Here is a 27954-nt window from a genome sequence, read left to right on the forward strand (position 1 = left end):
AAAGGTGGATGATGCTCTGCCCAAGAACCTAGTCCCAAGCACCAAATATTCTCAGCCGACCGTTGAGAAGAGCTCGGTCATGCCTCCAACTAAGGTTCCTATGGAGGCAGTGTTAGATGTAATCCACCGGCCAAGAATAACCCAAAGTCTCAGGCAACGGTCGCTTCATCCAAAGGCGCCAAGTGGGGAAGCAAAGATAGGTCTGGGCTGCCCAAACCCTTAGCAACTACTGCCGTGCTGAACTCTAAGAATGCATAGGTCCAGGTAATAAGTTTAGCCCAGTCACTAGAGTAAAGTCGACTTGGCTGAATCTACATCTCTTCTTTGTGATATAAAAATGCACTTTGTGTCCCAGTTTCGATTTGATGATGTGCATGAGCAACTGATAGATAAGTCTACTCGAAAACTATAATGGCACTCTCTCAAATTCCTTACATTTTGATTTTATCTTTAGGTAATACCAACCACCGCCCCACCAAATGACATGCCTGGTGTAATGGTCTGACACTAGAAGTAAACTGCTTGGAGGTTTTTAAGGCTGTAGAAATAGAACACAGAAAAATGGAAGTTAGAACTTCTATGTATTTATAATAGGAACATCGGGCCTATCAAGCATAGCAAAAAATATAAAATTGACCTTGTTATAGTGAGATTTTTCTCACCTAGAAACTCGAGACCGGACTCCTGTTTAAAGGACACGTGTACTCAATTTCCCCAAGGAAAGCTGAGGTGTCAATGAGAGACTCCTCGAGTTTAAACCTCATCTAAGCTAAACTCAGCGAGATGATGCGAATATGACCAAAGTCTAATCGCATTTACGAGGCTGGCATTATGTGGGATCAAGGAAGGGACTTAACTCCCGTATACCATGATATATGCGAGTATCCTCTCAATCCTCCTGCGGAAACATAGAGGACGATTCTCTATAAAGCGAGCTAGTCCCAATGACCCAACAACCTCGATAAACCAATACAGACTCGTGTGTCTAGGTTCTATCAGCTCGTTATACGATGTCCGTAAGTGCGACTATACAAGAACGCAGACATCCTAGACTTAAGTAAATGTTAGGTGTATCCTAAGCTTGCGAGCTTACACCAGAATATGAATAGCTAACTCGCACATTAGAAGTCTCATACGTTGTTGTATTTAGTGAATAGAAACTGTTCTTCATTTATTAATGTTTACGTTTTAGTTTAATTATTGTAAATCAATGTATGAACGGATCAGCAATGAATGCAATCTTTGTAAATAATCGGACACTTGCTTTGTATATAAAGGGGTGATCCACCATGAAATGGACACCTATGAAATCCTTGCAACAGTGGACTAAGCAGACCGTGATCTGACTGAACCACTATATTCCCTTGTTTTCTTGATATTTCCAGTTTTCATTAAGCATTTATGTTCCCAGTTCGAGTACTCGCTGTTCTAGGTTGAATACTCACACTTGTTCATCATATTATTCTTATTATTATTATTATTATTCATTTTTGGTGTTGTGAAATTTGCTCGACAACATTTGGCGCCGTCTTTGGGAATACGAAGAAGTACTTTCTTGCTAATTTAGAGAGAAAATCATAATGGCAGGAAACCAAGCAAACGCAGGTCTTAATAACGAATCCATCAACATTGGAATGATGAACGTTCCACTGTCAGGAGGCAGAGCACCTCCCGTAGATGAAATCAATGGCGGAGTAGGTCGGGGCAATGTAAGACCTCTCAACCTATTCCCTGAAACTACTGGCCCTCATGTCGGGGAAACATGTACACTAGCAGCTACAACAGGGCTCTTTCCACCCTTTACTCTGGCGGCGGTGTTCGAGGGTGTTGTCGAACCGACCACCGATCAGTACACTGCAATCCAAGACCAGATACGCACCCTGCAGGCCGAAGTGGATGGACAGAACAGGGCCCAACGCCCTCCTCGAGCACCTACTGCTCGCACGAAAAATCCTCAGGTAACTAACTCTAGACGTCGTAATAATCGTACTCGCGGGGAACGAAGGGCCAACCCAGTAGGACTCGACTTGAATCAACAACCATCGAGGGACCAATCTGCGAGATATCCAAACCAGAAGGCACAGACTGAGGAAAACCCTGAACGACGCAATCCTCGCAGCAGACCCCAGTCGCGAGACAATGACGTTGAATCCGCCTCCTCATCCTCACATGGTCGCACACCCAGCAGGTACACTAGGTCAGGTTCTGTGGAGACGCCGTAGGGAGGACGATATCAGGTTCATAGGGGTGATCTACGCGATCACCTTAATGTTGTTTTCAAGTCGCGCTCCCAGGCACCCCGTGACGTTGAAGAGCCCCGTGATCCCCGAATGGGCGATCAGGGAATAAATAATCGCACCAATCCGCCTATCGCACCAGCTGGGACTACTGGGGTTAATATCCCAGCAAACCTCGCTGCAGTAGTGACAGCACCTGCAGCAGCACCAGTCACTGCTCCCTTAGCTACGAATATTGATCAAAGCATGCTTTTGCATGCTTTAAAAATGCTCGAGCAGTAGAGAAAGCCCATATACAAGCTGCATGGGACCTCTCCTTTTACCGCAGAAGTGCGACAAGCTCGACTCCCCAAGGGATTTCGATTATCCAAATCCCTGAAATACAAAGGTACCTCTAATCCCATAGACTATTTAGAGAAATTTAATACTATTATGGAAGTGGATCAGGTACCTCAACTCGCAAAATGTCGCATTGTTGCGGCAACATTTGAAGAGAATTCCCATGATTGGTTCAGCCAATTGCCTGAGGCTTCTATCTCGACATGGGAGACCTTTGTCGACTTGTTCCGCACGCATTTCCAAGCCACGATGACCTATAAGCCGCCCTATACCACTCTGGCTAACATCAAACAAGAACCTGGTGAGTCTTTACAGGACTATTTTAAGTGTTTTAATGCTGAGGTAACAAAAGTAGAGAAGGCTCCCGAGTCTTCGCTAGTATGTATGTTAATAACAGGTGTCCTGCCAAGAACCGATTTCTGGAAAGAACTGGAAGCTCGAAGGCCTGAATTGCTGGTCGAGTTCTTTGCCATGGCAGAGCCCCATAAGAGAATTGAGAATTCTCTGGCTGAGTTAGAGAAGGGAAAAGATAAGCGTAAGTCACCTGTGTTGCAATCACGATCCCGCAGTCCTAGAGGGAAGAATTCTAGAGGACGAAGCCCAAGAAGACGCAGTCCACAGAGACAGCGAAGTCCGAAATTAGCCAAGTCCCCTCCAAAGAAGGAATCCTCCCCAAAAAGGAAAGGTGCCCCGCGCTTTGTGAACTATACCGAGTTAGCAGTACCTCGAGACCATATCTACGCCATCGAAGAGAAGAATGGGGTCTTCAAGAAGCCTCCCCCAATCAGGGGAAACCGCGACAAGAGAGACCCTAAAAAATTCTGTAAGTATCACAAAGATATTGGTCACACTACTTTGGAGTGTTGGTTTTTGCAGGACGAGATTGAAGAGCTAATCAGGAGAGGAAAGTTCAGTAACTACAAGAAGAATGAGGAAAGTCATGCCCGAGCGGATGACAAAGAAGAAAATTAGAATGCGAGTGGTTCGAGAACTCCTAGCAACATCCTGACCATCATAGGCGGACCCCATATCACGGGTGATTCCAAGAAGTCGCAAGAGCAATATGCGAGAGAAGCCAAAGAAAAGCCATTCACCAATGTGAACAACCTGAGCGAGCAACCGAAGAAACTGTTCAAGAGGGAGTGCGACGACATCACATTCATGGAAAGTGATGCGAGATGGATCCACCACCCACATTCTGATGCGCTGGTCATTGTCGCCAATATTGGTGGAGACAACGTCCACCACATACTCGTGGACAATGGAAGTTATGTGAACCTTTTAAACTTCCAAGCCTTCAAACAAATGGGGTTGCATGAGAAGGATCTGCGACCCGTCACATCGAGTATATACGGTTTTAATGGCAATGTCATCGCATTAAAAGGGATGATCAAGCTCCCAATTACTTTGGGAACCGCCCCTGTAGTGGCTAAGTCGATGGCTGACTTCGCAGTAATCGACCAATACTCGGCATACAATGCTGTGATTGGTCGGCCTATTCTAAAAGAGATGAAGATCGTGACGTCCATATATCATCTCACAATGAAGTTCCCTACTACCGCTAGAGTAGGTTCTTGTTGGGTTTTATGCCCTAAATAAAACTCATTTCAATATAATCAGATTTACTTATTAATAAAGATCAGAAATAACATTTTATGTTACATGATTCACGTGATTTATTTCATGATTATATATACATAATGTATGAATTCTATTTAAGTCCAGAACATATCAATTTTTTAATGATTATAGTGTTGACAACACAGTGGAATATAATCTTAATTATATGTTCGAAAGTTTATTCCCTGATTTGTCAGTTTACTGGATTTAGACTGACATGGTATAATCAGCGATAGGTATTCTTACACCTTGGATAAGTGTTATGTCCTTTCCAGGACATTGGCAAAGTTTACCAGCATCGAATGTATGGAGTATACATCGGAAGGGGCCGATATTGAACTTTGATTAGATATATTGAATTTACCGTAATATCTATTCAATTCAATATCACCTGTTGATCCTAGATCGAATGATCTTAATCCTGATATGTTTAGGTTCGATCTGAAGAGTATTATACATGTTCTTTGATTTGTTAGTTAAGCCTACTTTTGGGTCAGGGTGATACGTACATTTTGGGAACATGATAGTGCAATTGACTGGGAGCGCTAACATAAATATGGAATCTGTAGCTTCTATCTGACAAATAGAAAGTAAAGGATTATTTCCTTCGAGCTTGACCAAACGAATATAAATGATGGAGTACTCATTTCACTTAGCTGAAATATCATTTATACGGGGTTAAGTGTTTTAAGGATAAAATACATTGTAGGGTATTACGGTAATCTAATCCCTTTACAGTGTAGATCATCTATATAGAGGATCATTGATCAAATTAGGATTATAACAATGGATAACTAATGACGTATCTATATCGTGGAACATATAGAGCGTTCTATATACTGAGAGTGCAATTCTAAGTTCTATTCGTGGATTCAACGAAGAATTAATAAGTCAGTGAATTTAAGATATAAATTCTTGATCTGCTTATTGGAAGCTCGGATATATAGACCCATGGTCCCCATACTAGTTGAGACCATACTGCTTGTAAGACTCAGTTAATTGATTTTGATTAATCAATTATAATTCTAAAGTTAGGCTATGTCTAGTTTATGAATTTTCACTAAGCAAGGGCGAAATTGTAATGAAAAGAGATTCTAGGTTTATTTATTAATTAAGAGACTTTATATGTCTAATTAGTAAATATATTAAATGACAATATTATTTAATAATTAAGTTTTAGTTATTAAATAATTAGAATTGGCATTTAAATGGTTGAATTTGAAAATTGGCGCTTTTGAGAAAATGAGATGCAGAAATGATAAAACAACAAAATTGCATAAGTGAGGCCCATTATCCAAAGCCCAGGCCGGCCACTATTGTAGGCTTTTATCATTTATTTTTTATTATTTTAATGCCAAATAATTCTAACTTAAACCTAGGTGGTTACCTATAAATAGATAGTGATGGCTCTCATTCACACTTAACTTTAGTTAACTTTGTCAGATGAAAACTGAGCCTCTTTCTATTTACCCTTGCTGCCACTTCTTCTTCTCTTTTCTTCTTCAATTTTTCGAACCTTGATTGAATGAGTGAGTGCCCACACACATCAAGTGGTATCTCAATCATAGTGTGTAAGACTGTAGGAGATTCCAAACAACAAGAAGGAGAATCAACATCAAAGGAAGGAGAGAAAGAGATCCAGGTTCAGATCTTGGTGATGCTCTGCTACAGAAAGGAATCAAGGGCTAGAGATCTGAACGGAAGGAGTCATTATATTCCGCTGCACCCAATGTAAGGTTTACTAAACTTTATATGTGTTTATTTCATTGTTTTAGAATTCATATTAGGATGTTAATGAAACATACATGGTAGTAAATCTAGATCCTGGTAAAATATTGCCAACAACTGGCCTCAGAGCCATGGTTATAATTTACTTTCATGAAATATGAATTAAAACGATGTTATGCATTGATTTGGATGGTTTCATGTGGTTTATGTGCTTATTTGATGATACTTTAGATATCGCAATATATGTTACTGAAATATTTTTAATTTCGATCTGAAATTATTTTTTCTGGAAAGTAGACGAAAAATTAATAAATTTAGGCTTTTACACAACCTAATTTGGATTTTTTATGAATTAGTTATGATTTTTTGAATTTGAATGAAAATATCGGGATTTGAATGCACACACGCGCGCACAAGCCTTGGACACGCTCGGACGGGCACGGCCATTCAGAAAGAAATGACCGAGTTTTCTCGGACATGCCCTGTCTGAACAGGCTGCATTCGTCGAGCTTCTTTGGTCAAGAAGGCTGCGTACAGCCTTGTTTCTCGACCATCCCCTAGCTTTCGCGCGCGCAAGGGTATGCATTGCATACCCCTGTGCCTGAAACTTGTTTTCTTCATAACTTTTGATTCAAAAATCGTTTTTCATTGAAACAAAAGCCAATTTTTGGTAGAATTTTGTGTAGAATCTGAATTTTCAATTAAAAATCTAATTGTCAGAATAAAATTAATTTTTATTAACTTTTTAATTAATTAAAATTAGTTTCTTATATTTGTAGGCTTTGAATTTTGAAAATTTGATTTCTCACGAAGGAGCCTTATGGTTAATTTTAAAATTTTAGATTATTTTATTTATTTTAATTATAAGATCAGATATTATTTTTTTTTATTAAATTTTAAATGATCTTACTTTGATATTAGAATATTATCTTTTAAAAATAATCTTGTACTAATTTCAAAATTTTCTAACCATATCATATATTTTTCAAATTTATTATTTTCAAAATATATTTTATTAATTAAAATTATAAGATTAGGAATATGTTAGGTTTAACATTTTATCTTATTAGACATTTTTTTTTATTAAAATTATATTTTGGGAAAAATAACATGAAGATTTGAAAATTGGTTAGTTTAGTTTGAATAGATATTTTAGGGTTTCAAACTTATTATTTTTTTAAAATATTCTAACCATATAAAATATCTTATTTTTTAATTAGTTTATTTATGTAATATTTAAATTTATTAAATTATAAGACTTAGAATATAATAATGAAATATCTAATTTAAAATTCTAGATATTTTATTATATTATCTTATTAGAAATTTTAAATAAATTTAAATTTTGAATAAACTTGATATTTTAAAAATTGTTAGATATTTTTTATTTTTTGTTAGAATTTAAGAAATTTAGGAGTTTGTTGAATTTTAAATTTTTTCAAATATTCTCTAACAACCTAAATTTGAATTCTAGTTAAGATATTTATTTTAAAATTTATTTTTTTTTAAAAATTTTAAAATTGAGATATTTTAGCTTGCTTTCGAGATATTCCAGATCAGTGATTATTGTTTGTATTGTTTGATTATATTATTATGTATTTAAATTTTTTTTACAAACTTATTATTTATTTGATCTAAATTGCTATGATTAACTTGTTCACAGATCCAATGATCTGATTTTAATCATAGTTCAATTGTCAATAGATCTTATAAATAATTTGTAACAGGTAAATTTTTGCAATTTTTTTCATCTGTGTAAACCTAGTAACATGATAGGGCCCATCCAAATCATTTGACCTGTGTGAGCCTATATGTTTGCTATTGGGCTTAGATGCATATAGGAAGCCCATTTAAGTTTTACTAAGTAAATGGACTAGGTTGCTAAAATAAATTTTGACATAAGTAAATTTATTTAGGCCCAATTAGATTTGGGCTTATTCAATGAATAACAATTGTTTATTTAAAGGTTAAATTCCTCTCTTTTGGGCCTTGTGTGAGAGTTAGGGGCCAATAGAAGTGGGTACGACATACTGAACTCAGTTTCCCTTCACATGAACTACCCCAATTGTGAAGGGCCATTTGCCTTATTTAAATAATTGTATTAGGTTAATTAGTCTAACCTAATTAAAATTGAATTAGCAACATAATTAACTTTTAAAATATATGAATTTAATTTTTCATTTAATATTTTAAAGTTAATTTTAGAAAAACACTTAGTTAATGATATATATTCTAGATAGTTATTTCTAGAACTAGTTATTTATACTAATATTTAATTAGGAAAATATCATAGATTGTGAAATTAATTGTTTAATAATTAATTTTGGTACAATCTAATTAAGTACATTTTTCCTAGTATTAAACAAGAATTAATAATTAAGTCTTCTCTATACTTAATTATTTATTTCTTGAATTTAATACATTTAATTAAATTGAAAATTTAATATTTAAGTTGATTTTCATAATGATACTTAAATATTATTATTTTCATGTTATTTCATTAAAATTGAAAATTATTTTAAGTTTGAAATCTTATTTTAGAATAAATTAAATTTGAATAATTTTAAAAATATATTTTATTTTATTTTATTAATCTTTTTCCCACAATTTTAAAATTGCATTTCTTAAATGAAGAAATTTCAAATTTTATTTGAAAAATAGATTAAAGTTGAAAATTATTTATTTTAATTTGGACCAACTTAAATAAATGATTTTTTCATGTAATGATTAATTAAAATAAATAAAATAAAATATATTATAATTAGAAAATGAATTAATTAGTCAATGAATGTCTAGATAGATATTATCTGTTTTGCTTGAAGTATTTTTTTAGTGTATTTAATTAAATAGAAAATTAATATTTGAGTTGATTTTCATCATGATACTTAAATATTTGAAATTTTTCTTATATATTTAATTAAATAGGAAAATTATATTTTTTTTGTTGTAAATTAATTAATTAATTTTGGGCCAACATAAAATTAGAATAATTTTTCCAGGATTTATTTTTATTTTATTTTAAAGCATTTTCGAAAGTAGTATTCTTATACACTTTATTTTTCGAAATGCAATATATATTTATAGAAAATTAAATTTGAGTTGTAAATTAATTTAAATTAATTTTGAAACAATTAAATAGCATATTTTTCTAAATATTTATGGAAATTATTACTAAGATGGAAATAATTCAAGTTATTTTCATATCCATCTAAGTATAATTTATAAATATTACATTAAAATTTATATTTAGAATTTTTCATTCTAAATTGGAAATTTTAATTAAATAAATATATATATTTAAAATAAATAAATTAAAATAAGTTTCAGAAGAAAATACAACTTTCTTTAAATAATGAGCTTTATTATTATTAGGACATTCGATCTCCATTGTTGATTTTATATAGCTTTTATTTTAGTGAGTAATCCTCCCTAATGGAGGAACGTTCATTAGCAAGTTAGCACCTTTTAATCTCGAAAGATAAGTATATTTGTAAGTGTTTTATATGGTATTGATCACCCTAATGGTGGCGACTGTATTTGACTTACAAAATATGAAACAATGGTGGAAGCTCATAAGATAGAATAGCCTTGACTCTCGCCTAAACGGGACAACGCTGCATTCCAATCTTGATCGAATAAAAGGTTGCTAGAATGTTTATCATTTTAGATGAGCTGACAACTCTATTCAATGGATGGTATCACTGACTCTCGCCTAAACGGGACACTGATATCAGTTTGTTGAAGACCTTGGAAATTATTTAGGATTGTATGTTTTAGTATTTTCACTTGTCATTCCTACTTGCTATGTGTTTAATAATTTCTGAATTGTGTATGAATTTATATTGAACCATGTTATTTTCTGTTATTAAATTGTAGTTTAATTTTGAATCTTCATTGTTGGTCTAACTTGGTTTGTTTTTCTAATGAGATAAATCCCTAATGGATTTTCACCATTAGACATACATAATAGTGTTAGATCTCGAAAGATAAATATTGTATATGCAACATCTAGCTGTTCATCAATTGATGACACCTTAGACTAGTATTTTACAATATGAAACAAGAAGATTGTATACATAAGATTACTTTGACTCTCGCTAATCGAATCATTGTTGGATTCTCATTTAAAACAACGAAATTATCCTAATTCTTCTTAGCTTATTCATTTCGAATTAGCTCAATAACATATCATTGGATGAATGGTCTATAAATCATTTCATGTCATTCTATTTTCTCTTAAGAAATTAAATGACGCATATGACTATAATCCCGAAATTCCATCCCAAAATGATATAAATCCTCAATCTTAGAAATCTCCTACTTGTATAGGCAAATCTGACTTAGAGTTAAAATTAGTAGTGGTGGTCCAAGATAGAATTATTCATATATATTTGGTGTAAATTTAAGTCTTTGACTTTGAATTTTAGATTTCAAATAATTTTTTAATATAATACAGTTTCACTTTCACAAGTGTTTAATAACCATTTTCTATCAATGGATTCAAACTGTATGGAATATGAGTTTAGTATTCTGTGACCAGGATCCACTTGCACTATTCTAAGAACTCTTTGATGTAACTAAACCTAAGTTATCAAAAAGACACAACCACACATTTTTTTGAAATCCATGGCATTTATATCTTGTTCATAGTGTTTTTGACAAGATCAATCTCTGCAAAGAGTTAATATGCCTATATCCACTAAAAGTAAGTTCATCTCATTCGCAGATGGATGTACATTCAGGGGTGGATATGAGTTTTTCGTTATATTCTTAAAACGATCACTCTAGATTTTACCTTAAGCAAAAGAAATTTGAAATGTTTGAAAAATTTCATGAATTTCTAGCAATGGTAAAAACCATTAAGGTAAGTGGTTAAAGATCTTGCGAACTGATAGGGGTGGAGAAATAGTTAGTAGATATGCAATTCAAATATCATTAAGTTGATTTTTGAATTATATCCAAACTTACCTCTCCAGAAATTTTGTTTTGCATATTGATGATTAGTTACTAGTCGTTGCCTAAGTCCTTCTATGGTAATACAATTTCAGAATGATGCAATGGTTGTATACTTAGTGTAAATCATTACTAGATTCATGGATGACCTAATCAAAATCTTAAGAAAAGCTAGAACTGTTAACCATGGTTTGTTAGCTATTCTAAGTGATTAGGGGTGGACCATCCCATAGTCATTAGATAAGAAAGTGTTTGTTTAAACAAATACCATTTTTTTCTTGATTCCAAAAGTATTCTATCATCTTATTCCATAAGATGATCCCACTGCCTCTGTTGTCTTAACACAACCGAAGAGGTCAATACCATTTAGTTTTCTTAGACATAATTCACGGTACCTTGTTGTAGTGGGAGAGTTTCTAGGAACTTCACTTCTTATGACCTGGAAGACACTAGTGATGAAAATCCATTGTGAGTTTAAACAAGTAATGGATAATCAAGATAAGAAACTAAGAACAAAAGCCAAGAGAACTATGGTTTGATCCATTCACTTGGAATAACCTAAAGTTTTCTATTACAAGGACATAAAAGGAAATTTTTGTTAATAAGTGTATTCAATGGACTTAACAAAACTTCCAGTTCCTAGTATTATAGGTTTGAGTTTATCTAAACCTATGGCTTGTGGTATACCTGGTAATTACTTACTCTAATGCAAGTAACTTACTTTAGTAAGATGTTGAAGCGTTTTCTTTTCTAATGGCAATCTATTGAAGCTTCTCGACTTGTAGGCATAGATTTTATTTATCTAAGGAAAAGTCTCAACTATTCTAGAAAAGATAAAGCCATGAAAAAATTCTTTTAATCAACAGTGAGAGTTCTCAGATATGCTTTAGTATGCCTTAGACTAGACACCTGTTGTTGAGTGGGAGTAATGAGTAGGTATCAGATTAATCCAGGAAAGGAACATTGAAAGAAAATCAAGTAAATCTTAAGATTAAGAAAAGGAACTATATGTTAGTCTATAAGGGTCTGTTTAAAACTCTTAGACTACACCACATCAGAGTTCGAGACTTGCCTTTGTGCTAGAAATTCTGCTGATAAGATGGTGATTACTCTGGGGGTGGAGTAGTAATTTTCGAGAATTGTAAAAACCTATCTGAAGTCTCTAGGTCTATCTGAAGTCTCTAGTTCTATACATTTGTGGCACCGTTCTAACTTGTCTTAACTACTAGTGTTATTTCCTGATAACCAAAAAAGTAGTTGCCAAAAGTATGGAATCCAGTATCCCAAGAGAGTAGACATATAGAGAGGAATTTCACATTATCAAGGATTTTGTGATTAAGGAAGAGTAATGGTGGAGGAAAGGTTGTGGTTAATTCAACCTGTCAAATCCTATTATGAGGAGTTTACTACTACTACACTTGATTTGTATATCAAGGTGTTGAGATCATTTGAAATGCACATTTTGTTTTATATTAGTGCAAGTGGGAGTTTGTTGGGTTTTATGCCCTAAATAAAATTCATTTCAATATAATCAGATTTACTTATTAATAAAGATTAGAAATAATATTTTATGTTGCATGGTTCACATGATTTATTTCATGATTATATATACATAATGTATGAATTCTATTTAAGTCCAAAACATATCAATTTGTTAATGATTATAGTGTTGTCAACACAGTGGAATATAATCTTAATTATATGTTCGAAAGTTTATTCCCTGATTTGTCAGTTCACTGGATTTAGACTAACATGGTATAATCAGCGATAGGTATTCTTACACCTTGGATAAGTGTTATGTCCTTTCCAGGGCATTGGAAAAGTTTACCAGCATCGGATGTCTGGAGTATACATCGGAAGGGGCCGATATTGAACTTTGATTAGATATATTGAATTTACCGTAATATCTATTCAATTCAATATCACCTGTTGATCCTAGATCAAATGATCTTAATCCTGATATGTTTAGGTTCGATCTCAAGAGTATTATACATGTTCTTTGATTTTTTAGTTAAGCCTACTTTTGGGTCAGGGTGATACGTACATTTTGGGAACATGATAGTGCAATTGAGTGGGAGCGCTAACATAAATATGGAATCTATAGCTTCTATCTCACAAATAGAAAGTAAAGGATGATTTCCTTCGAGCTTGACCAAACAAAAATAAATGATGGAGTACTCATTTCACTTAGCTGAAATATCATTTATACGGGGTTAAGTGTTTTAAGGATAAAATACATTGTAGGGTATTACGGTAATCTAATTCCTTTAAAGTGTAGATCATCTATATAGAGGATCATTGATCAAATTAGGATTATAACAATGGATAACTAATGACGTATCTATATCGTGGAACATATAGAGCGTTCTATATACTGAGAGTGAAATTCTAAGTTCTATGCGTGGATTCAACGAAGAATTAATAAGTCAGTGAATTTAAGATATAAATTCTTGATCCGCTTATTGGAAGCTCGGATATATAGACCCATGGTCCCCATACTAGTTGAGACCATACTGCTTGTAAGACTTAGTTAATTGATTTTAATTAATCAATTATAATTCTAAAGTTAGACTATGTCTAGTTTATGAATTTTCACTAAGCAATGGCGAAATTGTAAAGAAAAGAGATTCTAGGTTTATTTATTAATTAAGAGACTTTATATGTCTAATTAATAAATATATTAAATGAAAATATTATTTAATAATTAATTTTTAGTTATTAAATAATTAGAATTGGCATTTAATTTGAAAATTGGCGTTTTTGAGAAAATTAGATGCAGAAATGATAAAACAACAAAATTGCATAAGTGAGGCCCATTATCCAAAGCCCAGGCCGGCCACTAGTGTAGGCTTTTATCATTTATTTTTTCATTATTTTAATGCCAAATAATTCTAACTTAAACCTAGGTGGTTACCTATAAATAGATAGTGATGGCTCTCATTCACCCTTAACTTTAGTTAACTTTGTCAGATGAAAACTGAGCCTCTTTCTATTTACCCTAGCCGCCACTTCTTCTTCTCTTTTCTTCTTCAATTTTTCGAACCTTGAGTGAATGAGTGAGTGCCCACACACATCAAGTGGTATCTCAATCATAGTGTGTAAGACTGTAGGAGATTGCAAACAACAAGAAGGAGAATCAACATCAAAGGAAGGAGAGGAAGAGATCTAGGTTCAGATCTTTGTGATGCTCTGCTACAGAAAGGAATCAAGGGCTAGAGATCAGAACGGAAGGAGTCATTATATTCCACTGCACCCAATGTAAGATTTACTAAACTTTATATGTGTTTATTTCATTGTTTTAGAATTCATATTAGGATGTTAATCAAACAGACATGGTAGTAAATCTAGAACCTGGTAAAATATTTCCAACAGTTCTGTGCGAGGAGTCCAGTCAGACTCGCGAGAATGCTAGAACACAGCGATCAAACTCGCAGAAAAGAAGTCAGTCAATGTCATCTATCTGCTAGAGGCACCACCTCCTCGTCAGGAGGTCTTCAGAATAGAAGAAGTGCCGCATAAAGACGAGCCAGATTTGGATCCTAGGATCCTCGTGTTGGAAATATTTTACCAGGATGTAGATTTACTACCAAGTATGTTTCATTAACATCCTAATATGAATTCTAAAACAATGAAATAAACACATAAGAGTTTAAGAAAACCTTACATTGGGTGCAGCGGAATATAATGACTCCTTCCATTCAGATCTCTAGCACTTGATTTCTTTCTGTAGCAGAGCATTATCAAGATCTGAATCTTGATCTCTTTCTCTCCTTCTTTGATGCTGATTTTCCACAATCTTACATACTATGATTGGGGTACCACTTGATGTGTGTGGGCACTACTCTATCACTCAAGGGAATTTCAAAATTTTAGAGAGGAAAAGAGCAAGTAAAGTGGCAGCTCAGGAATTCTCTCTAAAAGGAATGAGATGCAAGTAAAGTGGCAGCGCTTTGCATAGTGGGCGGCCATTTAAGGAAATTGGGCCTCACTTTGCAATTTTCCCATTTTGTTATTTCTCATTCCCATTTTCTCAAAAATGCCAATTTTCCAATTTAACCATTTAAATGCCAATTCTAATTATTTAATAACTAAAAATAATTATTAAATAATATTTCCATTTAATATATTTATTAATTTAGACATATAAAGAATCTTAATTAATAAATAAACCTAGAATCTCTTTTCTTTACAATTTCTTCCTTGCTTAGTGAAAATTCATAAAGTAGACATAGTCTATTTTTAGAATTATAATTGATTATTAAAATCAATTAAGTGAGTCTTACAAGCAATATGGTCTCAACTAGTATGGGGACCATGGGTCTATATAACTGAGCTTCCAATAAGTCGAACCGAATTTACCAAGTAAATTCCCTAACTTATTAATTCCTTATTGAATCCACTCTTAGAACTTGGAATTGCACTCTCAGTCATATAGAACGCTCTATATGTTCCACGATATAGATACGTCATTAGTTATCCATTGTTATAATCCTAATTTGATCAATGATCCTCTATATAGATGATCTACACTGTAAAGGGATTAAATTACCGTAACACCCTACAATGTATTTTATCCTTAAAACACTTAACCCTATATAAATGATATTTCAGCTAAGTGAAATGAGTAGTCCACCATTTATTTTTGTTTGGTTAAGCTCGAAGGAAATCATCCTTTACTTTCTATTCGCCAGATAGAAGCTATAGATTCCATATTTATGTTAGCGCTCCCACTCAATTGCAATACCGTGTTCCCAAAATGTACGTATAACCCTGACCCAAAAGTAGGCTTAACTAACAAATCAAAGAACACGAATAACACTCTTGAGATTGAACCTAAACATATCAGGATTAAGATCATTTGATCTAGGATCAACAGGTGATATTGAATTGAATAAATATTACGGTAAATTCTAATATATCTAATCAAAGTTCAATATCGGTCCATTCCGATGTATACTCCATACATCCGATACTGGTAAACTTTGCCAATGTCCTGGAAAGGACATAACAATTTTCCAAGGTGTAAGAATACCTATCGCTGATTATACCATGTCAGTCTAAATCTAGTGTTCTGACAAATCAGGGAATAAACTTTCGAACATATAATTAAGATTATATTCCACTGTGCTGACAACACTATAATCATTAACAAATTCATATGTTCTGCACTTAAATGGAATTCATACACTATATATAAAATCATGAAATAAATCATGTGAACCATGCAACATAAAATGTTATTTCTGATCTTTATTAATAAGTAAATCTGATTATATTGAAATAGGTTTTATTTAGGGCACAAAACCCAACACCTCGACTATGCCGCAACCGCCCAAGCCGCAGAAGAAACTATTGAGGTACCTATTGATCCAATAGATAATAATAAAGTTTTGAAAATTTGTTCTAAACTAGCTTTTCAACAGCGAGAAAAACTTGTCACATTTCTCAAACAAAACCTAGATGTTTTTGCCTGGAAACATTCAGATATGGTTGGAATATCTCCACAGGTCATGTGTCATCGATTGAACATTGACCCCGAAGTGCGAGGTGTCCGACAGAAGCGCCGCAAAATGGACCCCGCGAGGTACCAAGCGCTGAAATAAGAAGTTGACCGCCTCTTGGCATGCAACTTCATAAGGGAGTCGTTCTACCCAAATGTTGGGTTTTGTGCCCTAAATAAAACCCTTTAAAATCTGATTAGTTATCAATATAAGAAATTTGAAGTGATTTATGTTTGCATAAATTTTACATGCTAATTGTTTAATGTGTTTAATATATATATATACACAAAGTCTGTTAACTCCAGAACATATATTTATTCACAATTACAGTATTGTCAACACAGTGGAATGTGATTGTGATTATATGATTCAAAAGACTAAGTCCCTGTTTCATCAGTGTTTTGAATTTGCACTGATGTGATAATCAGCGATGATGTGTACTTACACTTGGAGTAAGTGTTATGTTCTTTCCATGACATTGGTAAAGTATACTAGTTTCGAATGTATGGAGTATACATTGGACTGGACCGATATTGAACTTAGTTAAGATATTATAAACTTACCGTTGTATCTTTCCAAGTCAATATCAGTAGTTGATCTTAGATTAAAAGAATCTAAATCCTGATATGCTTAGGCTTAACTCAGGAGTGCTATTAATGTTCTTTGATTTATTAGTTAAGCCTACTTTTGGGTCAGGGTGATATGTATATCTTGGGAACATGATAGTATGATTGAGTGGAAGCGCTGAACATAAATATGGAATCTATAGCTTCTACTGGTGTATAGAAGTCAAGTGATGATTCCCTTCGAGCTTAGTTAAATAGAAGTAAATGGATGAGCTCTTGTTTCAGTGACTAATTCATAGATCACTAAAACATCAATTACAGGTAGCTAAGCGTTTTAAGGGGCCAAATACGTTGAGGGGTGAAAACGGTAAAATTATCCCATCTCGATGTAAATCATCTATATAGAGGATCTTTGATCACATTAAGATTATAACAATGGTTAAATGAGATAGCATATCTATATCGTGAAACATATAGAATGCTCTATATAAGTCTGAGAGTGCAATTCTAAGTTCTAAGAGTGGATTCAACGAGGAATTAATAAGTAGGGATTTACTTAGTAAATTCGGTTCACTTATTGGAAGCTCAGCATATAGATCCATGGTCCCCATTCTAGTTGAGACCAAACTGCTTGTAAGACTCAATAATTGATTTGTAATTAATCAATTATAATTCTAAAGTTAGACTATGTCTAATTTGTGAATTTTCACTAAGCAGGGGTGAAATTGTAAAGAAAAGATATTGTAGGTTTATTTTTTAATTAAGAGACTCTCTATGTCTAATTAATAATTATATTAAATGAAAATATCATTTAATAATCTATTTTAGTTATTAAATAATTAGTTTTGGCATTTAAATGGTTAGAATTGGAAAATTGTCGTTTTTGAGAAAATAGGAATAAAAATTGTGAAAACTGCAAAATCCAAGTAAGGCCCAATATCACCTGTGGCCGGCCACTTGAGAAGATTTTTCCAATTAATATTTTCATTATTTTAATGCCAAATAATTACTAACCTAAACCTAGTAGTTGCCTATAAATAGAAAGTGATGGCTCAGTCAAAAATAAGTTTTTCAACAAGTTTTCTTCAGATTGCCTTTTTCAGAAAAACTGAGCCTTCCACTTTCTCTCTATAGTCGACCATACTTCTCTCTCTTTTCCTCTTCACAATTTTGAAACCTTAGTGATAGAGTAATGCCCACACACAACAAGTAGTACCTCAATCATAGATTGGAAGACTGTGAAGAATCACACACAAAGAGAAGGACATTCGGGCTCAGATCTTGATAATACTCTTCGACAGAAAGGATACAAGGGTTAGAGATCTGAGTGGAAGGAGACATTATTCCGCTGCCACCAATGTAAGGTTTTCTTAACTTTATATGTGTTTAATTATCGTTTTATAAAGTTCATATTTAGGGTGTTAAACAACATACTTGTGAGTAGATCTAAGATCCTAGTAAAATAAATTCCAACACCAAACTGGTTAACAAATCCCGTACTCGTGCCCAAGCCTAACGGCTCATGGCGCACATTCATTGATTTCACTGATTTGAATAAAGCTTGTCCCAAAGACAGCTTCCCAGTTCCTAGCATTGACCAACTTGTCGATGCCACTGCACGTCATGAGCTTCTCAGCTTCATGGATGCATACTCGGGATATAATCGAATCCCGATGTATGAACCAGATCAAGAACATACCTCATTCATTACAGATCAAGGTTTGTATTGTTATAAGGTAATGCCTTTCGGTTTGATAAACTCAGGTGCAACATATCAAAGGTTGGTAAATATGATGTTCGCAGACTTGATTGGAGATACCATGGAAGTGTATGTTGACGATATGCTCGTAAAATCTCAACACGCAAGAGACCATGTCAACCATTTACAAGCAATGTTCGAAATACTGGAACGATATAAAAGGCGGCTAAATCCTCTTAAGTGTGTCTTTGGAGTCGGTTCAGGGAAATTCCTCGGGTTTATGGTGAATCAGCGAGGAATAGAGGCAAACGCTGTGAAGATCAAAGCATTAGTAGAAATGCGATCCCCTACTAAGCCAAAAGAAGTCCAAAGTCTCACAAGTAAAGTCGGCGCTCTAAATCGTTTTATATCACGATCCTCTGATAAATGTACAGAGTTTTTTCAGATCTTAATAGGCAACAAGAAGTTCCAATGGACCAAAAAATGCGAGGAAGCTTTTCAAGCACTAAAAACGCATTTGGGGCAGCCCCTAATATTGTCAAAACCCATGTCTGGAGAAGTCTTATCCATTTACCTAGCGGTGTCAGAATATGCGATTAGCTCGATATTAATCCGCGAAGACCAAGGTCGACAATACCCGGTGTACTATGTCAGTAAGCATTTGTTAGATGTTGAGACTCGTTATCCTCAAATGGAAAAACTAGCATTTTCCCTGGTAATATCATCAAGAAAACTGCGACCTTATTTCCAGGCCCATAGCATTGAGGTTTTAACAAACTACCCTTTAAGGCAAGTCTTAGCAAAGCCAGAGGCATCAGGAAGGTTGTTGAAGTGGTAAGTAGAGCTAAGCCAGTTCGACATCAAATACAAACCAAGATTTGCGGTCAAGGGGCAGGCCTTTGAAGATTTCATTCTCGAGTTCCCAAGAACTGAGGTGGCTCTCGTAGAAGAAAAATTGATACTGATGTGCCAAATGGCAAAGGATGGAATTTGTACGTCGACGGTGTTGGGTTTTATGCCCTAAATAAAACTCATTTCAATATAATAATATTTCCTTATTAATATAGATTAGAAATAACATTTAATGTTGCATGGTTCACATGATCTATTTCATGATTATATGTACATAATGTATGAATTCATCTGAAACCCTTTTCACATACTTGATCGTATTTATTGTGTTGTCAACATATTGGAAAGTAAACATGACTATGTGAATAAAGTTTTCTAGATTTATCAGACACAGGGTTTTACTGATATGATAATCTACAACATAGTTTACTTGCATTTGGAGAAATGCTATGTTCTTTCCAGAACATTGATTAAAGTAAAGCTCACGTTGGATGCATGGAGTATGCATCGGAAGGGACCGACATTGAACTTTGACTTAGATTTATTAAACTTACCGTAATGTCTATTCAAGTCAATATTGCCTAGTTGATCCTAGATCAAATGATCTTAATCCTGTTATGATTAGGCTCGATCTCAAGAGGCTATTCGTGTTCTTTGATTTGCTAGTTAAGCCTACTTTTGGGTTAGTGTGATACGTACATTTTGGGAACACGGTAGTGCAATTGAGTGGGAGCGCTACATAAACATGGAATCTATAGCTTCTATCTGGCGAATAGTAAGTAAAGGATGATCTCCTTCGAGCTTGACCAAACGAAAATAAATGGTGGAGATCTCATTTCACATAAGTTGAAATATCATTTATACAGGGTTAAGTGTTTTAAGGATTAAATACGTTGTAGGGTGTAACGGTAATCTAATCCCTTTACAGTGTAGATCATTCATATAGAGGATCATTGATCAAATTAGGATTATAACAATGGATAACTAATGATGTGTCTATATGGTGGAACATATAGAGTATTCTATATACTGAGAGTGCAATTCTAAGTTCTATGCGTGGATTCAACGAAGAATTAATAAGTTAGTGAATATTAGTAATAAATTCTTGATCTGCTTATTGGAAGCTCGGTTATATAGACGCATGGTCCCCCCACTAGTTGAGATAATATTGCTTGTAAGACTCATATATTTGGTTTTGATTAATCAATTATAATTCTCAAATTAGACTATGTCTATTTGTGAATTTTTCACTAAGTAAGGGCGAAATTGTAAAGAGAGAGTTTTAGGGGCATATTTGTTAATTATGATACTTTGTATGGTTCAATTAATAAATATGATAAATGAAAATATTATTTAATAATTATTTATAGTTATTAAATAGTTAGAATTGGCATTTAAATGGTTGAATTAGAAAATTGGCTTTTTTGAGAAAATCAAATGCAGAATTGAGAAAATTGCAAAATTGCAAAAAGTGAGGCCCAAATCCACATTGCATGGCCGGACACTTTTGTAGGGTTTTCCCTATGATATTTTCATTATTTTAATGCCAAATAATTCAAACCTAATCGTAGTGGAATGCTATAAATAGATAGTGAATGCTTCAGGAAACTTACACTTAATTTTCTACTTTTTCATTCAGAAAAAACTGAGCCTCTCTCTCTCCCTATCTTTGGCCGACCACTCCCTCTCTCTCTTCTTCCTAAATATTTCGAAATTCTTAGTGTTAGAGTAGTGCCCACACACAGCAAGTGATACCTCAATCATAGTGAGGAAGATCGTGAAGAAAGACTTTCAGCAAGAAGGAGTTTCAGCACTAAAGAATCAGAGAAAGAGATCCGTGTTCGTATATTGATAATGCTCTGCTACAGAAAGGAATCAAGGGCTAGATATCTGAACGGAAGGAGTCATATTATTCCGCTGCACCCAATGTAAGGTTTACTAAACTTTATATGTGTTTATTTCATCGTTTTAGAAAGTTCATATTTAGGGTGTTAATCAACATACTTGTGAGTAGATCTAAGATCCTGGTAAAATAATTTCCAACAACTGGCCTCAGAGCAATGGTAATTGATTTGCTTGCAAGAAATTTGGAGTTAAAACGATTTGTTTGATGTTTTGGGTGGTATCATGTTGTATTGAGTGTTATTTGATGATTGATTGATGTTTGTGAATTTTCGAGAAAAATAATTTAATATCTGTTCTGGAATTATTTTTATTGGATAGTATGGAAAAAATAAGCAATTTATTTTTTTACAGAACTCAATTTCGATTTAATTTGAATTAGTTATGATTTTTTGAAGTTTCGAAAAAAAATCAGGAATCGGGCAACCAGCTTCCGCGCGCGGAAATCATGCTGGTGAACCTCCTGCGCCGAGAAACCACGCCCATGAACTCCCCATGCGCGCGCGGACGAGTATGCTCAGCATACTATCTGTACAGCTCGCATTTTTTTCGTTTTTCTTCGATTTTTCATGCTTTTTCATGGATTGAACTTCCGATTTTTTGTGTAGTTCTGTATTTATACATTTACTATTCCTAATTCAATTCTAATTATCATAATTAAATTAATTAATATTTTTTAAATTTAATTCATGATATTAGTGTAATTTGAATTTGAAAAATAGTAAATATCTATCTTTTTGCTTAATTATCTATCTTATTTTTAAATTTAAGGTCAGATATTAAATTTTTTTAAATTAATTTTTTTTTAAAATAATTTGACCTTATTTAAATTTATAATAAGATAACTATAATCATGTAATCTCAAATAGATGTAAGATATTTTGCTAACTTTTAAATTTTGTTATTTTATTTATTTAAATTACATTTAAAGTCTGAAAAAGATATTTATTTATCTTTTTTAATTTTTTATTTAATTTTTAAACTTAGTTAGCAAATTTTGAAATGATATTTAGGTTGGTTGAGACCTAATTTTTCAAAATTGTAGGTTTAATTTTAAATATTTTTTTATAATTAATTTTGAAATATTTAAATTTTATTTTATTTTATTATTTTTCGAAAATAAATTTGTTTTAATTAATTTTTCGAAATTATTTATTTAAAATTAAATAAATCCTACATCCAACTATCCAGCTAACCTTGTTGCAGGAATATGTGTTTTAGCTTGTTTGTAAGTTTTTAAAACCTATTATTGCTTGATTGCAAATAGCCATGTTTAACTTGTTGACATATCCAATGATCTGATTTTAACTCATGGCTCCCTTGGTCAAGTAAATAATTTGTAACAGGCAATTTTCACAATCTTCTTTCATCTGTGTATGACCTAGCAATATGATAGGATCCATCCAAATTGTGTTCCTGTGTGAGCCTATGTGTTTAATTTTATTATCGATGCATATAAGTTGTTGTTGCTAAATAAAATATCATAATTCTTGATAGATTTTATTTAGGCCCATTTAGTTTTGGGCCTATTCAATTAATAACAGTTGTTCATTTTAAGGTTAAATTCCTCTCTTTTGGGCCTTGTGTGAGAGTTGGGAGCCATAGTAGTGGGTACGACATACTGAACCCAGCACCCCCTCACATGAACTACCCCAATTGTGAAGGCCCATTTGCCTAATTTGAATAACTGTACTAAGTTAATTAAACTAGTTTAACCTAATAAAATTGATTAGCAACATAATTAATTTCATTTATTTTGAAATTAATTTAAGAAAACCATAGTTTAAAGAATTTTTTTCTAAGCTAAACTATATGTATTTTTTTATATTTAATTAAATATAGAATTATAAACATCTAGATTCTTTCTGAAGCTTAATTTAAATTTTACATTAAATATTCCTATTTAAGTTGATATTTAGTTATCTATAACTAACCAGCTTAAATCTGAATATCTTTTGGATTTCAAATTTCAAAATTAAGTTGAGGAATTTTAGGAATTGGTTATTAAGATTCTTTAGATATTTTTTTTTTAAGTTGATATCTTTTCGAATATTAACTTAAAATGGAATATTTTCAAATTAAGTGGTTACAACTTAATTTTTGATATTTAATTAAATTTAAATTTGAAAATATTTAAGTTCTAGATTTTTTCTAATATAACTTAAATTAGATAATTTTTCAAATTTTGTGGAAAAGATACTTAGTCATATAAGATATTTTCTAGATAGTTATTTCTAGACTACTTATTATTTTTAATATTAAATAGGAAAATATTACACATTGGGAAATTAATTATTTATATAATTAATTTTCGTACAATTTATTTTAAGTATATTTTTTTTCTAGTATTAAACTAGAGATTAATAATTAAGCCTTCTCTACACTTAATTATTTATTTCTTGAATTTAATACATTTAATTAAATTGAAAATTAAACATCTAAGTTAATTTTCATCATGATACTTAAATATTTCTTTTTCATGACACTTAATTAAATAAAAAATTATTTTTAGTTGAAATTTATTTTTTTTTTCAACTAAATTTAAATAATTTTCAAAATATATTTTCTTTATTTTATTAATCAATTTCGAAATTGAATTTCTTAAATGCAGAAATTTCGAATGTTATTTGAACAATAGATTAAAGTTGTAAATTATTTATTTTAATTTTTGGCCAACTTAAATTAATGATTTTTTCATTTAATGATTAATTAAAATAAATGAAGTAAAATATATTTAATTAGAGAATGAATTAATTAGTCCATGAAAATCTAGATAGATATTATCTGTTTTTGCTTTAAGTATTTTTCTAGTGTATTTAATTAAATAGAAAATTAATATTTAAGTTGATTTTCATAATCATACTTAAATATTCGAAATTTTTCTTATATATTTAATTAAATAGGAAAATTATATTTTTTGTTGTAAATTAATTTTATTAATAAATTTTGGGCCAACATTAAATTAGAATAATTTTTCCAGGATTTTTTTTATTTTAACATGCATTTTCGAAAATTGTATTCTTAAATACTTTAATTTTTCAAAATGCAATATATATTTATAGAAAATTAAATTTGAGTTGTAACTTAATTTAAATTAATTTTGTAACAACTTAAATTGAATATTTTTCTAAATATTTATTGGAAATTATTACTAAGATGGAAGAAATTCATGTTATTTTCATATACATCTAAGTAAAATTTATAAATATTAAATTAAAATTTATATCTAGAATTTTTCATTCTAAATTGGAAATTTTAATAAAATAAATATATATTTAAAATAAATAGATTAAAATGAGAATCAAAGAAAATACAACTCTCTTTAAATAATGAGCTTTATTATTAAGATATTCGATCTCCATTGTTGGTTTTACATCGCGTTTGTTTTAGTGAGTAATCATCCCTAGTGGAGGAAGGTTCATTAGCAATTTCGCACCGTTTAATCTCGAAAGATAAGTAGTTTGTAAGTGTTTTATATGGTATGGATCACCCTAATGGTGGCGACCATATTTGACTTGCAAATTATGAAACAATGGTGGAAGCTCATAAGATAGAATTGCCTTGACTCTCGCCTAAACGGGACAACGTTGAGTTCCAATCTTTATCGAATAAAAGGTTGCTAGAATGTTTCACATTTTAGATGAGCTGAAAACTCTATTCAATGGATGGTAGCTTTGACTCTCGCCTAAACGGGACACTGATATCAGTTTGTTGAAAACCTTGGAAATTATTTAGGATTGTATGTTTTAGTATTTTCACTTGTCATTCCTACTTGCTATATGTTTAATAATTTTTGAATTGTGTATGAATTTATATTGAACCATGTTATTTTCTGTTATTAAGTTGTAGTTTAATTTCGAATCTTCATTGGTTGTCTAACTTGATTTCTTTATCTAATGAGATAAATCCCTAGTGGATTTTCACCATTAGACATACATAATAGTGTTAGATCTCGAAAGATAAATATTGTATATGCGACATCTAGCTGTTCATCAATTGATAACACCTTAGACTAGTATTTTTATGATATGAAACAAGAAGATTGTATAAATAAGATTACTTTGTCTTTCGCTAATCGAAGCATTGTTGGATTCTTATTTAAACAACGAAATTATCCTAATTCCTCTTAGCTTATTCATTTCGAATTAGCTCTGTAAAGCCCGCTTAGTTAATTTGGAAATTAGCAGTTATTTATGTTAATCATGGAATTATTTATAGCTATTTAAATAATTTATTATAGATATTTATGGAATTCAGATATGCATGAGTATGTTACCAGTAGCTTTTATATTTTGCATTTCCGGTGTCCGGTATTTTGGAACGCGGCGTTTGGCTCAGTAGAAATCACAACTTAGTATGTTAGTATTTGGGGACGGGTTTTAGACATTGGGAATGTCGGGAATGGCCGGGAATTTAGAATGTCCCAAAAATACCCCCTTTAGTATGATTTTAGTGATTTTATGGTGGAGGGGCAAAATGGTCTTTTTGCCCCATTAGTGTTTTGTCTTATGTGAGTTTTTATTTGGAAATTAAATGTTTATTTGGAGTTAAATGTTGGCTGAAATAAATGAATAATGTGATTTAAATTCCTTTTCTCAAACATTTTTACACTTAGTCAAATTTAAGAAAAATAGAAAAAACTCAAGCTCTCTTTTCCTTCTCTCCATTTCGGCTTGGTGTTGGCTGCTAGGGCAGAGATTTTTCAACTCATTCTTGTGATTTTCTTCTCATCTAAGTGTAATTCAATTGTAGGTAAGATCCTTGAACTTATCCTTCTATGTTTTCTTGGAATTTTTGATAAAAGATGAGTAAATGCATGTGATTTTGGATGTTGTTGGTCATTGTGTTTTGTGATTATTTTATGTGGTTCAAAGCATGTTAAATTGATAGGAATTAAGCTATGTTGAAAGCATGTAGGTTAGATTGTTAAGCTTGTAGTTTTTATGTGAAAAAGTATGAATTTTGGAAGGAAAATGTTGTGATTATGTTCTGTGTTGTTGCTGTTGTTCTTGTTAGTTTGCAGAGGTTATATTATGCTTAGTTATGTTGAATTAAGCTTATGGATTGCATGTTTAGGTGGTTTTGCTCAAGCTTGAGTTTGGAACTCAAAGCTTGAGCTCCAATGGTGAATTTTGCATGTGTGGGTTCTGGGTAGGTTTGATGCCTTTGAAATGTCATTTGGGGCATATAGAACAGGTCTGGAAAGTTTGGGATCAATTGGGGTTAAATTGGTCGAGTTATGGAAATTTGGTTGCTGCCTGCGAGGAACCGGAATTCCGGTTGAGCATCCGGAATTCCGGATGGGGGTTCATAATTTCCCAGAACCGAATTCGGTTGGGCAACCTATTCACGGTTGGGGATTTTTCAGAACCCTAGTTTTCCTCGTTTTTGGGTTTTTAGGGGTATTGCCATGCTTTTTATCGATAGGGAAACTTTTAGTTTCAAGTTTTAGTCCCCGGGAAGTGATTTAGCGTGTCACTTATAGCGTTGTGATTTTTATGGTTTAGGAGCCAGTAATCCGCCGTTCGCCTTCGAGGCCCGTTGACCAAGACACCCGAAATCTAATCCGTGTAAGATTAGTATAACAAGATGCATATGTAGATTACATGTTTAGCGTGCATGTAGGAAGCCTGTTAGATTACATTAGATATGTATTTAGGCTTCGAACCATCCAACCCCGTCACGTCGGTACAGCCGGAGTATGACCAAGAATGGAGTATGACCGGCTCGACCGATCAGCCGACACTTGGTTGGTGGTTCGGTGCTATTGACCTATCCCGTCTGCATGACAGCCGGAGTATGACCAAGAAATGAGTATGACCGGCTCGACCGATCAGAGGATACTTGTCAATAGTACCGTCCCCCGAACGTTCAAAACTCGGCACCATGTTGGACATGGCAAGAAGTGCTCGGCACCATGTTGGACATGGCAAGAGCGGGACTCGGCATCGTGTTGGACACGGCGGTCGGTTTTATGTATGATATTATTATGCTTTTCTTACCGAGTCCGTCGACCCGCGCTTACGTTCATGTGTAGGTAAAGGCAAGGCTGTAGCTGATGGACCGTGACCGAGCATTTGAGATTGTACATGTCGGGGCGGTTAGGCCTGGAGCGTACGATCCTCGGGACAGCAGGGCTGAGATTTTTATAACTGTCGTTAGACGACTTTATTTTGATGTAAAAGTTGAACAGTTAAAACGTTTGTAAATATTTTTATAAATCGGGATCCCGAGACTTTTTGTAAAACGGTTTATAAGTTTAATGAAAAGCAAAATTTTAATTAATCACGTTTTTCCATAAACCTCGTTGATTAGCAACGAGCTGCACAGTACGTTTAAAAATCACGTAATACGCCTAAGATAGTTAGGGTGTTACAATTTGGTATCAGAGCCGCCAGGTTGTCTTCTGAAGATCGTCACGACATGTACAATCATCAACAGCAGTTAGCTCGGTTCACGGTTCAGTAAGCCTTTATTGCTTTAGTAGTTTATTTTATTCAGTTATGAAAAAGAAAAGCCTGTTAGGAAGCATGTTAGTAGCCTGATAGTAGAATAGG

The 27954-nt window shown here is 32.9% G+C and overlaps 1 long non-coding RNA gene across 1 annotated transcript in view; it reads left to right on the forward strand.

Annotated features, from left to right (window-relative positions):
* The window catches only part of LOC115696246 (uncharacterized), a 100906-nt gene extending 73281 nt beyond the window's left edge, over positions 1-27625 (forward strand). Inside the window, exon 3 of the long non-coding RNA XR_009688705.1 lies at positions 27435-27625. This is a non-coding gene — a long non-coding RNA (uncharacterized LOC115696246). The remainder of the gene's footprint in view (positions 1-27434) is intronic.
* The last annotated feature ends 329 nt before the right edge of the window (positions 27626-27954 follow it).

This window comes from Cannabis sativa, chromosome 7 (genome assembly GCF_029168945.1).
Source record: "Cannabis sativa cultivar Pink pepper isolate KNU-18-1 chromosome 7, ASM2916894v1, whole genome shotgun sequence".
In the NCBI taxonomy this organism is placed as follows: Eukaryota; Viridiplantae; Streptophyta; class Magnoliopsida; order Rosales; family Cannabaceae; genus Cannabis; species Cannabis sativa.